Consider the following 13,978-nt stretch of genomic DNA (forward strand, 5'->3'; position numbering starts at 1 on the left):
CTGTCAGCAGCCGAGATCCGCCTCCTGATCCTTAATGGTGGGCGGAGACAGAGAAAACAGAACCGCCAACGGAGGAGAGAGCAGGAAAAGGACGAGGAGGACAGCAGCCACGTGGAGGACGCCATGGCAAGTCACCCAGAACCAGAGCGTGGGGTCGGAGCAGGAGACTCCCCCAGCTATCCGGAAGGGTACCGTAGCCAAGTCCTCACTGCTGATGCTGAATCCCTGCAGCTCGGAATGGAGGAGCTAATCGATCAGCTCCTGCAGCTGCAGGTGAAGACTAAGTCCTCATACCAGGTGGTGCCTGCGGAAGAACTACAGACACTGACGCCATTCCCTGCACTGCCACTGGAACCGCTACCGACGCCGTTGCCGATGAAGCCAGTCGAGACCCAGGACACCGAGGTGGCAGGTAAGGACGCTGACCCTGCCCCGGTGACTGAAGGCCTGCTTGTGGGCCCTGTCGCAGTGCCACCTCCCCGCGGTACTCACCACCTCCAATGCCTAGAGCCCTGGGACAAGGCCACGGGTATGGAACAATTCCTAAAGGCCCCGATCGCGCCCACCACCCTGCCGGGTGAGATCTACGCGGAGCGGACTGCATACCGCTGGAGGAATCCTGGGCAAGATTTTATGGGGTTTCTCGGGGCCGAACAGCAAGAGGGGGAGAAGGTGGAGGTCCTCAGTTGGGAGGAATATCAGGCCCAACTTGCCTAGGGTTAGGGTTAGGGTTAGGCTCCCTAGTAACCCTAGGGATCCTAACCCTAACCTTAACCCTAACCATAGGGATCCTAACCCTAACCCTAACCATAGGGATCCTAACCCTAACCCTAACCCTAACCCTAGGGACCCTAACCCTAACCCTAGGGATCCTAACCCTAACCCTAACCCTAGGGTTAGGGTTAGGATCCCTAGTAACCCTAGAGATCCTAACCCTAACCTTAACCCTAACCCTAGGGATCCTAACCCTAACCCTAACCCTCCTGAGACAACACCAAATTGTCCACCACCTGAGCCCAAATCTGCTGCAACCTGTCAACCACAGAATCCACACCAGGAAAGTCAGAAGACTCAACCTGCCCAGAAGAAAAACGAAGATGAAAACGAAAATTACAAAAAAAAGGCGAAACCAAAGTAGCCAAACTAGCCCGATTATTAAGGGCAAACTTGGCCAATGGCAAAAAAGCCACCCAATCATCCTGATCAGCAGACACAAAGCATCTCAAATAAGTCTCCAAAGTCTGATTAGTACGCTCGGTCTGGCCATTTGTCTGAGGATAAAATGCAGAAGAAAAAGACAAATCAATGCCCAGCCTAGCACAAAAGGCCCGCCAAAACCTAGAAACAAACTGGGAACCTCTGTCGAACACAATATTCTCAGGAATACCATGCAAACGGACCACATGCTGAAAAAACAATGGAACCAAATCAGAAGAAAAAGGCAATTTAGGCAAAGGCACCAAATGAACCATCTTAGAGAATTTGTCACAAACAACTCAGATAACCGACATCCTCTGGGAAACAGGAAGATCGGAAATAAAATCCATAGAAATATGCGTCCAGGGCCTCTCAGGGACCGGCAATGGCAAAAGCAACCCACTAGCACGGGAACAACAAGGCTTGGCCCGCGCACAAGTCCCACAGGACTGCACAAAAGACCGCACATCACGCGATAAAGAAGGCCACCAAAATGACCTACCAACCAAGTCTCTGGTACCAAAAATGCCAGGATGACCAGCCAACACAGAACAGTGAACCTCAGAAATCACTCTACTAGTCCATCTGTCAGGAACAAACAGCTTCCCCACAGGACAACGATCAGGTTTTCTGAAGAACCCGTCGTAAATCAGGAGAAACGGCAGAAAGGACCACCCCTTCTTTCAGAATACCGACCGGTTCTAAGACCTCAGGAGAATCAGGCAAAAAACTCCTAGAGAGGGCATCAGCCTTAATATTCTTAGAACCGTAAGGTACGAGACCACGAAATGAAAACGGGAAAAAAAACAAGGACCATCGAGCCTGTCTAGGATTTAACCGTTTGACAGACTCAAGGTAAATCAGATTCTTATGATCGGTCAAGACCACAATACGGTGCTTAGCTCCCTCAAACCAATGTCACCACTACTCAAACGCCCACTTCATAGCCAACAACTCCCGATTGCCGACATCATAATTGCATTCAGCAGGCGAAAACTTACGGGAAAAGAAGGCACACGGTTTCATTAAGGAACCAACAGGATCCCTCTGAGACAAAACGGCCCCTGCCCCAATCTCAGAAGCGTCAACCTCAACCTGAAACGGAAGAGAAACATCCGGTTGACGCAACACAGGAGCAGAAGTAAAACGATGCTTAAGTTCCTGAAAGGCAGAGACAGCCGCAGGGGACCAATTCGCCACATCAGCGCCCTTCTTCGTCAAATCAGTCAAGGGTTTAACCACGCTGGAAAAATTAGCAATGAAGCGGCGATAAAAATTTACAAAACCCAAAAATTTCTGAAGGCTCTTCACGGATGTGGGCTGAATCCAATCATGAATGGCCTGAACCTTAACCGGATCCATCTCTATAGACGAGGGAGAAAAAATAAAGCCCAAAAAGGAAACTTTCTGCACCCAAAAAAGACACTTAGACCCTTTCACAAACAAGGCATTGTCACGAAGGATCTGAAATACCATCCTGACATGCTGCACATGAGACTCCCAATCATCGGAAAAAATCAAAATATTGTCCAAATATACAATCAGGAATTTCTCAAGATAATCTCGGAAGATATCATGCATGAAGGACTGAAAAACAGATGGAGCATTAGAGAGTCCGAATGGCATCACAAGGTATTCAAAATGGCCCTCGGGCGTGTTAAACGCAGTTTTCCATTCATCACCCTGCTTAATACGAACAAGATTATAAGCCCCCCGAAGGTCAATCTTAGTAAACCAACTAGCTCCCTTAATCCTAGCAAACAAATCGGAAAGCAAAGGTAAAGGATATTGAAACTTGACCGTGATCTTATTCAAGAGGCGATAATCAATACAGGGTCTTAAGGAACCATCTTTTTTTAGCAGCAAAAAAGAACCCCGCTCCCAACGGTGAAGAAGATGGCCGAATATGCCCTTTCTCCAAAGACTCCTTAATATAGCTCCGCATGGCGGTATGTTCAGGTACAGACAGGTTGAAAAGTCGGCCCTTAGGAAACTTACAGCCTGGAATTAAGTCAATAGCACAATCGCAGTCCCTGTGTGGTGGAAGGAAACTGGACTTGGGCTCATCGAATACATCCTGAAAATCAGACAAAAGCTCCGGAATTTCAGAAGAGGGAGAAGGGGCAATAGACATCAGAGGAACATCATTATGAACCCCCTGACAACCCCAACTAGTCACAAACATGGACTTCCAATCCAAAACAGGATTATGTACTTGCAACCATGAAAAACCCAACACGATAGCATCATGCAAATTATGCAACACCAGAAATTGACAATCTTCCTGATGGGATGGCGCCGTGTGCATGGGCACCTGTGTCCAAAACTGGGGCTTATTTTTAGCCAAGGGTGTAGCATCAATGCCCAATAAAGGAATAGGGTTCTGCAAAGGCTGCAAGGGAAAACCACAACGCCTGGCAAACTCAAAGTCCATTAAGTTCAAGGCGGTGCCTGAATCCACAAACGCCATGACAGAAAATGATGACAATGAACAGATCAAGGACACAGATAACAGAAATTTAGGTTGTACAGTACTGATGGTAAATGAACTGGCGATCCTCTTGGTCCACTTAGGGCAGACAGAAATGACATGGGAAGCGTCGCCACAAGAATAACACAACCTATTCTGACGTCTGAAACCTTGTCGTTCCGTTCTAGACAGAATCCTATCACACTGCATTGGCTCAGGAATTTGCTCTGAGGATAACGCCATAGCGCGCACAGTTCTGCACTCCCGCAAGCGCCGATCAATCTGAATGGCCAGAGACATAGAATCACTCAGATTGGAGGGTGTGGGAAACCCCACCATAACATCTTTAACGGATTCAGAAAGACCCTTTCTGAAAATTGCCGCCAAAGCATCATTATTCCATTTAGTCAATACAGACCATTTTCTGAATTTCTGACAATACAATTCTGCCACCTCTTGACCCTGATACAGGGCCAACAAGGTTTTCTCAGCTTGATCCACCGAATTAGGTTCATCATACAGTAATCCTAACGCCTGAAAGAAGGAGTCTACATTAAGCAAAGCAGGATCCCCAGATTCCAGGGAAAATGCCCAATCCTGTGGATCACCACGCAGCAGGGAAATGATGATTTTAACTTGTTGAATGGAATCACCGGAGGATCGAGGTTTCAATGCAAAAAACAGTTTACAGTTGTTTTTAAAACTCAAAAATTTGGACCTGTCACCAAAAAACAAATCAGGAGTAGGTATCTTCGGTTCTAAAGCAGGAGTCTGAACAATGTAATCAGAAATACCCTGTACTCTAGCAGCAAGTTGGTCTATACGAGAAACTAATTCCTGAACATTCATGCTAGCACAAGGCTCTTCAGCCACCCAGAGATAAAGAGGGAGGAGAAGACAAAACAGACTGGAGAAAAAAAAATGGCTCAAGATCTTTCCTCCCTTCTTCTGAGATGCAATTAACTCATTGTTGGCCAGTAGTACTGTTATGGTCAGGTGGCCTTGGAGCAGCATGAAATGACCTTCACTGGAGCATTGGTAACTTTACTAACTGCAAACCCTGATCCTATCACCGCAACTAGAAGTAGCCGTGGGGTGTGCCTAACCAGACCAAGACACCTCGACACAGCCTAAGGACTAAATATCCCTAAAGATGGAAATAGGAAAACTCTCTTGCCTCAGAATAGACCCCCAAAGGATAGGTAGCCCCCCAATAATAATGACTGTGATTAGGAGAGGAAAAGACACACGCAGACAGTAAACAGGGATAAGCAAAGGAGGCTACTTCTACCTAGATAGGAAAGGAAAGTACAGGATACTATGCGGTCAGCATAAAACACTACAAAATATCCACAGCAGAAAAATACAAAAACTCCCCCACCTAACTAAAGATGTGGAGAGTATATCTGCGACTCCAGTGAGTCTAACTAGACTGAGAAAAACATCAGGCACAGTCTAGCAGGAACAAAATAGAAACAAGATAAGCACAGAAAACAAACACACAGCAGTGTGTCAAAAAAATGAAGCAAAACACTTATCTTTGCTGAATTGGCAGCAAGCAGGAGAGGCCAGGCAGAGGACCAACACTTCCAAAGGAACATTGACTACTGGCAAGGACTAATGAGTCCTGCACAGCTAAATACCCCAGTCAGAATTGCAATTAGCCGAAACACCTGTCCAAGACTGCTGCTCATGAACAACTACATTACCATCAACAACCACCGGAGGGAGCCCAAGAGCAGAATTCACAACAGTTCTCCCCGTGTTTGCGTGGGTTTCCTCCGGGTTCTCCGGTTTCCTCCCACATTCCAAAGACATACTGATAGGGAATTTAGATTGTGACCCCCATCAGGGACAGCAATGATAATGTGTGCAAGCTGTAAAGCGCTACGGAATATGTTATCGCTATATAAAAGATAAAGATTATTATTATTATAGTGGGGGTAAATAGATATTTGTACATTTTGATCCTATACAGCCTAAATGATTCTAATTATGTTGAAGGTATTTGCCTAGAATATCATATGGTGACATCCCGGGGTGTCAACCTTATTGGCAAGATAGGACAATTCTTTCTAAAGCACAAGTCTGCCAACATGTTTTATCTCAGATACAGCACCATCGCTGGTTTGGACAATGGCTAAAATGGTGATCGGCCAAACAAGCCACATGCATATAGCTTCTGTGCATCTTCTCTTAACCAATAAACTTTCATGTGTCTCAAGATAGGAAATCACCTATATTATATTCAGCCAACCGCATTCAGTGATAGCACTCACCAATCACTATATCCACTTGTATCATATGAGAAGCACAATTAGAGGTTGAAATAAGCACAGCGTTGCTTTAATAGTTACCATGTAGACAATCTTCCAGTTGCCGACTCTGTACTAATGAGGAACATAAACCCTAAAAACTTGTAGTCTACAGGGCAATCTCTGATTTTTTTGCTAAGAGTCATTTTCCATAGGAGATGCAAAGCAAAAGTAATTCTACTAATTAACAGTGTAAGATCGCCATCTAGTGGATTTCCTCACTTTGGTTTCTGTACACAATGGACGATGTATACCATATACTGTAGATCCCTCTTACTTTATCTTAACAATGTAATTAGGACTCACATGGTCACAACCTCATAGCCATGAACAATATAGGTCTATTTGAACAAGCAATAATCGAAAATGAGGCCTTTAAAAAACATTCATCGTCCTATTATTGGCTTGTGTAAAACAATTGTTGGCCAGATGATTAGATCGTTCATAATAGCATTAAAGTCATTATTATTATTATTAGCAGCATATCATCCTTTGTAAGCATCGATATGCTGTAGATAACATGATATTCTATGAACAAAGCATGATCGCATTATCGTGCTGTACGCTGACAACTGTGGCCATAAAAATGTGATTGAAATTAATTTCCCTGTAATGTATTTGACACCCAAATTTCAGTTGTGCTTTAGTCAAATGTCAAACACTATTTGTGACCCTATTTTCATCATTGTGGGCACATTTGACACCATAAGTTTTTAGCCTTCAAGCTTAAAGGCATCCAATTTAAGTAACAGCTTTTTCATTGTGTTAACATTGGTGTCCCTCGCTGTCTATTGAGCATATTTATCTTATCACATACTACAATGGATACGGTAACATGACAGGTCAAATGCTAAGCCAAAAGGGGAGGTTGTAGAAGAAAACATGGAACCCTAAACTCATGCAGTCGTTTACATGCGCCCAGATGGAAATATAGTACTTTGCGAGGTCCATTAATGTTTCCACAGAGTATGGTACTGCTTTCATGGTCCCATACCATGCTCTCCACTCAAAAAATACCCTCCACTGTACATTCCCCTGCACACAGTACGATGCCCCCAATTTCATTCCTTTGCACACAGTATGATGCTCCCTGCCAGTACATTCACAATACAACTCCCCCCACTATACATTCCCCCGCACATATTCCCCAGACAATATAATGCCCCATATAGTAGAATCCCCCACACCATATGATGCTCCGCAACATAGTTCATTCCCCACACACAGTTTGATGCCCTCCACATAGTACATTCCTCCACACACAGTTTGATGCCCTCCACATAGTACATTCCTCCACACACAGAATGAAGCTCCCACAGCATGCACACACAGTATGATGGTCCACACGGCGTCCTCCTCACACAGTATAATGTATCCAAAGCCACTCATACAGTATGTTTCTCCACAACCACCCACCCATGCCCCTACAGCTACAGTTCCCCACACAGTAACAAGGGACCTGCCACAGTACGCAGACAGGATACCGTAAGTCTGCATACCCAACCAAACTTGCAGCCTAAACTCAAAAATCTCCTTCAATTCAAAATGTAATATGCCTAAACCCACCTCCATGACATTGGTCACATTCCCTATGTGCATACTATCTTTCTTCAATAATATATGGTGATCCAACAGACCACCCTTCAAGTGATAAAATTTTACTGCTGCCTTGTTAATCTTAATTCCAGTCGGTAGCAAATCCTAGAAACACAATAAGACAAAAAGATCCTCTTCATACTTTTTTTTATCAGCCTCCACATAGGGTAGACACCCATATCATTGCCCTTCTTGTAAATGAAAAGGATACGAGTAGAGATAAGTGAATATTTCAATGTTCGGTTCGGATTGCGATTGCCGATTTTGCAATATTCGCCAATTAATTTGTTGACTATTCATCGAACATAACCGAACGCCATTCATGTCAATGGGAGGCAAAAAAAACGCATGCACAACATCTTATAACAGCCCCAAATGTTGCCAAAACACATCAATTGAGGGACAGACAATAGGAAAGTGGCCTCAATTCACCCACAGTAGAAATTGTAGCATGGCACTGCAGCAATCAGTCAGGCATGAGGTGTCAGGGTCTGGGACAGCATTTACAGCTTTCAATTGAAGGTCACAATAAGACGAGGTGGGTGAGGGATCAGTGTAGGCCTCCTTTACTGGGAGCTCTGATAACACATGCAACACCTCTACCTGCTTTCTTGCTGAGCCACAATCAGGTGTCAGAAATATCATTTTTGTAGACTACCATTGTCAGAAAAATTTAAAGATAGTAACACGGGTAGTTGAGTCCAAGGAAGTGGAGGCCTGACGGTCTCGGAGGCCTATTGCTACAGGCAGCACAAAAGAAGGAGATCGAACCAGGAGTGTTCACATTTCCAAACATTATTGGCAGGCAATACCAAAGTGGCATCAATTTTACAATAGTAGAATTAGCACAATAGGGACTGACAGGTCTTCCACTACACCCAATCCACCAGATGGACACCCAACCAGGAGTGTTCTCACTTCCAAAAATTATTGGCAGACAAAACCAAAGTGGCATCAATTTCACCAACGTACAAATAGTATAAAAGGGATCTTACACTATGCTCAATCCAGAATCCAGCAGATAAACACCCAACCTGAAGTTTTCACATTTTAAAAAATGAGGGCCTGACACCATTGAAGTGGAATAAAAGTTGGAGTGGGCTAAAATACCTGTCGAGAGGTAAAGAAGTCTCATTGACAGTTACCGGAATCGTTTGATTGCAGTGATTGCCTCCAAAGGTTGTGCAACGCAATATTAAGTTAAGGGTACTATCATTTCTGTCCAGGTCTATTTCATGAGATTTATTTTTTTTTTAATTCTGTGGAAGAATGGTTGAAAAGCAATGTCTGAGTTTCATTTGTTCATTTACATAGATATTTTATTTATTATTACTTTTGTCAGATTCAAGTTATTTCTGTGACCATTGTGGGTTTTTCTGTCATGAAATGAGGGGTACCAACAATTTTGACCATGTGTGTATATGGGGAACATGTTGCAGATGCAGCAAGAAGGCACTGATATGTCGGGCTCTACCAAGAGGTCCAAGCCCATGCTGTGTTGATGGATGGATAACAATGATGCTTGTTTCGCCGTCCCATTCCACCAACCATGAACAATCACCTCTTCCTCCTCCATTTGTTCCTTGGATCTTGTGAGTCGCCCGCAAGGGGCGATGTCACGGTGGCGACCCGGTCCGTGGCCCTGGGCGCTCATGTAAAAGAGGAAATTGAATAAAGTTTATGTTCGTGATGCCACCTGTAGTATTCGGGCATTGGGGACCAACGCTGCTTTAAGGGGTCCTCTGAGGGTGATATTATGGCAGCTAGATGGTATAACTTCCTACAGATGAAGTGTATCCCCAGGGCTCCCGGTGTGTAGATGGAAGATGGTGAATGGCGCACTAAAGAATGAGGACACAGGTTTGCAGTCCCTTTACCTGGTTTACTGAAGTGTTGTGAATTCTGTTGTCGGGCTCCCTCCTGTGGTCATGAATGGTACTTCGGCTGGTTCTGTCCATGGACTTCCTCTGGTGGGTGTTTCTGAGTTTCCTTCCACAGGTGACGAGGTTAATTCGTTAGCTGGCTGCTCTATTTAACTCCACTTAGATCTTTGCTCCATGCCACCTGTCAATGTTCCAGTATTGGTCTAGTTCACTCCTGGATCGTTCTTGTGACCTGTCTTCCCAGCAGAAGCTAAGTTCCAGCTTGTATTTCTTTGGTTTGCTATTTTTCTGTCCAGCTTGCTATTTTTATTGTTGTCTTGCTTGCTGGAAGCTCTGGGACGCAGAGGGAGCTCCTCCGCATCGTGAGTCGGTGCAGAGGGTCTTTTTGCGCCCTCTGCGTGGTCTTTTTGTAGGTTTTTGTGCTGACCGCAAAGTAACCTTTCCTATCCTCGGTCTGTTCAGTAAGTCGGGCCTCACTTTGCTAAATCTATTTCATCTCTGTGTTTGTATTTTCATCTTTACTCACAGTCATTATATGTGGGGGGCTGCCTGTTCCTTTGGGGAATTTCTCTGAGGCAAGGTAGGCTTTATTTTTCTATCTTCAGGGCTAGCTAGTTCCTTAGGCTGTGCCGAGTTGCATAGGGAGCATTAGGCGCAATCCACGGCTATTTCTAGTGTGTTTGATAGGTTTAGGGATTGCGGTCAGCAGAGTTCCCACGTCCCAGAGCTCGTCCTTTATTATCAGTAACTATCAGGTCATTCCGTGTGCTCTTAACCACCAGGTCCATTATTGTCCTGACCACCAGGTCATAACAGTACAGGTGGCCCAAAGTACTAATGCATCTCAATAGAGGGATAAGAGAAGTTATGAGACCATTTTTTTTTCTTTGCAGTGTGTTTTGTCTCTCTTTTCCCCTTTACCTCTGGGTGGTTCAGGACACAGGTGTAAACATGGACATTCAAGGTCTGTCCTCTTGGATGGATAATCTCACTACAAGGGTACAAAACATTCAAGATTTTGTGGTTCAGAATCCGATGTCAGAGCCTAGGATTCCAATTCCTGATTTGTTTTTTGGTGATAGATCTAAGTTCTTGAATTTCAAAAATAATTGTAAATTGTTTCTTGCCTTGAAACCTCGCTCGTCAGGTGACCCTGTTCAACAAGTAAAGATCATTATTTCTTTGTTACGTGGTGACCCTCAAGACTGGGCATTTTCCCTTGCGCCAGGAGATCCGGCATTGCGTGATGTTGATGCGTTTTTCCTGGCGCTTGGATTGCTTTATGACGAACCTAATTCAGTGGATCAGGCAGAGAAAATCTTGCTGGCTCTGTGTCAGGGTCAGGATGAAGCGGAGATATAATGTCAGAAGTTTAGAAAGTGGTCTGTGCTCACTCAGTGGAATGAATGTGCCCTGGCAGCAGTCTTCAGAAAGGGTCTCTCTGAAGCCCTTAAGGATGTCATGGTGGGATTTCCCATGCCTGCTGGTCTGAATGAGTCTATGTCCTTAGCCATTCAGATCGATCGACGCTTGTGTGAGCGTAAAGCTGTGCACCATTTGGCGGTACTATCTGAGCATAGGCCTGAGCCTATGCAATGTGATAGGACTTTGACCAGAGCTGAACGGCAAGAACACAGATGTCGGAATGGGCTATGTTTTTACTGTGGTGATTCCACTCATGCTATCTCCGATTGTCCTAAGCGCACTAAGCGGTTCGCTAGGTCTGCCACCATTGGTACGGTACAGTCTAAATTTCTATTGTCCGTTACTCTGATTTGCTCTTTGTCATCCTATTCTGTTATGGCATTTGTGGATTCAGGCGCTGCCCTGAATTTGATGGACTTGGAGTATGCTAGGCGCTGTGGTTTTTTCTTGGAGCCCTTGCAGTATCCTATTCCATTGAGAGGAATTGATGCTACGCCTTTGGCCAAGAATAAGCCTCAGTACTGGACCCAATTGACCATGTGCATGGCTCCTGCACATCAGGAGGATATCCGCTTTCTGGTGTTGCATAATCTGCATGATGTGGTCGTTTTGGGGTTGCCATGGCTACAGGTTCATAATCCAGTATTGGACTGGAAATCTATGTCTGTGTCCAGCTGGGGTTGCCAGGGGGTACATGGTGATGTTCCATTTTTGTCGATTTCGTCTTCCACTCTTTCTGAAGTTCCAGAGTTTTTGTCGGATTATCGGGATGTATTTGATGAGCCCAAAGCCAGTGCCCTACCTCCTCATAGGGATTGCGATTGTGCAATTAATTTGATTCCTGGTAGTAAGTTTCCTAAGGGCCGATTGTTCAATTTATCTGTGCCAGAACACGCCGCTATGCGGAGTTATATAAAGGAATCCTTGGAGAAAGGCCATATTCGCCCGTCGTCATCACCGTTAGGAGCAGGGTTCTTTTTTGTGGCCAAGAAGGATGGTTCTTTGAGACCTTGTATTGATTACCGCCTTTATAATAAAATTACAGTCAAATTTCAGTATCCTTTGCCGTTGCTGTCTGATTTGTTTGCTCGTATTAAAGGGGCTAGTTGGTTCACCAAGATAGATCTTCGTGGTGCGTATAATCTTGTGCGTATTAAACAAGGCGATGAATGGAAAACAGCATTTAATACGCCCGAGGGCCATTTTGAGTACCTGGTTATGCCATTCGGACTCTCTAATGCTCCATCAGTATTTCAGTCCTTTATGCATGACATCTTCGGAGAGTACCTGGATAAATTCCTGATTGTGTATTTGGATGATATTTTGGTCTTTTCGGATGATTGGGAGTCTCATGTGAAGCAGGTCAGAATGGTGTTCCAGGTCCTTCGTGCGAATTCCTTGTTTGTGAAGGGGTCAAAGTGTCTCTTTGGAGTTCAGAAGGTTTCATTTTTGGGGTTCATTTTTTCCCCTTCTACTATCGAGATGGACCCTGTTAAAGTCCAGGCCATTTACGATTGCACTCAGCCGACATCTGTGAAGAGCCTGCAAAAGTTCCTGGGCTTTGCTAATTTTTATCGGCGCTTCATCGCTAATTTTTCTACTGTTGCTAAACCGTTGACTGATTTGACCAAGAAGGGTGCTGATGTGGTCAATTGGTCTTCTGCAGCTGTAGAGGCTTTTCAGGAGTTGAAGCGTCGTTTTTCTTCTGCCCCTGTGTTGTGCCAGCCAGATGTTTCGCTCCCGTTTCAGGTTGAGGTTGATGCTTCTGAGATTGGAGCAGGGGCTGTTTTGTAGCAAAGAAGTTCTGATGGCTCGGTGATGAAGCCATGTGCTTTCTTTTCTAGAAAGTTTTCGCCTGCTGAGCGTAATTATGATGTTGGCAATCGTGAGTTGTTGGCCATGAAGTGGGCATTCGAGGAGTGGCGTCATTGGCTTGAAGGAGCCAAGCATCGCGTGGTGGTCTTGACAGATCACAGGAATTTGACTTATATTGAGTCTGCCAAACAGTTGAATCCGAGACAGGCTCGATGGTCGTTATTTTTCTCCCGTTTTGATTTTGTGGTTTCGTACCTTCCGGGCTCTAAGAATGTGAAGGCTGATGCCCTGTCAAGGAGTTTTGTGCCTGACTCTCCGGGTGTTCCTGAGCCGGCGGGTATTCTCAAAGAGGGGGTAATTTTGTCTGCCATCTCCCCTGATTTGCGGCGGGTGCTGCAAAAATTTCAGGCTGACAGACCTGACCGTTGCCCAGCGGAGAAATTGTTTGTCCCTGATAGATGGACTAGTAGAGTTATCTCTGAGATTCATTGTTCAGTGTTGGCTGGGCATCCTGGAATCTTTGGTACCAGAGATTTGGTGGCTAGATCCTTTTGGTGGCCGTCTTTGTCACGGGATGTGCGTTCTTTTGTGCAGTCCTGTGGGACTTGTGCTCGGGCTAAGCCCTGCTGTTCTCGTGCCAGTGGGTTGCTTTTGCCCTTGCCGGTCCCGAAGAGGCCCTGGACGCATATTTCTATGGATTTTATTTCGGATCTCCCCGTCTCTCAAAAGATGTCGGTCATTTGGGTGGTTAGTGATCGCTTTTCTAAGATGGTCCATTTGGTACCTTTGTCTAAATTGCCTTCCTCCTCTGATTTGGTGCCATTATTTTTCCAGCATGTGGTTCGTTTACATGGTATCCCGGAGAACATCGTTTCTGACAGAGGTTCCCAGTTTGTTTCGAGGTTTTGGCGATCCTTTTGTGCAAGGATGGGCATTGATTTGTCTTTTTCCTCGGCTTTCCATCCTCAGACAAATAGCCAAACCGAATGAACTAATCAAACTTTGGAAACATATCTGAGATGCTTTGTTTCTGCTGATCAGGATGATTGGGTGTCCTGTTTGCCGTTGGCTGAGTTCGCCCTTAATAATCGGGCCAGCTCGGCTACTTTGGTTTCGCCGTTTTTCTGCAATTCTGGTTTCCATCCTCGTTTCTCTTCAGGGCAGGTTGAGTCTTCGGACTGTCCTGGTGTAGATACTGTGGTGGATAGGTTGCAGCAGATTTGGACTCATGTGGTGGACAATTTGACATTGTCCCAGGAGAAGGCTCAACGTTTCGC

This window comes from Ranitomeya imitator, chromosome 5 (assembly GCF_032444005.1).
Source record: "Ranitomeya imitator isolate aRanImi1 chromosome 5, aRanImi1.pri, whole genome shotgun sequence".
NCBI classification, from domain to species: domain Eukaryota; kingdom Metazoa; phylum Chordata; class Amphibia; order Anura; family Dendrobatidae; genus Ranitomeya; species Ranitomeya imitator.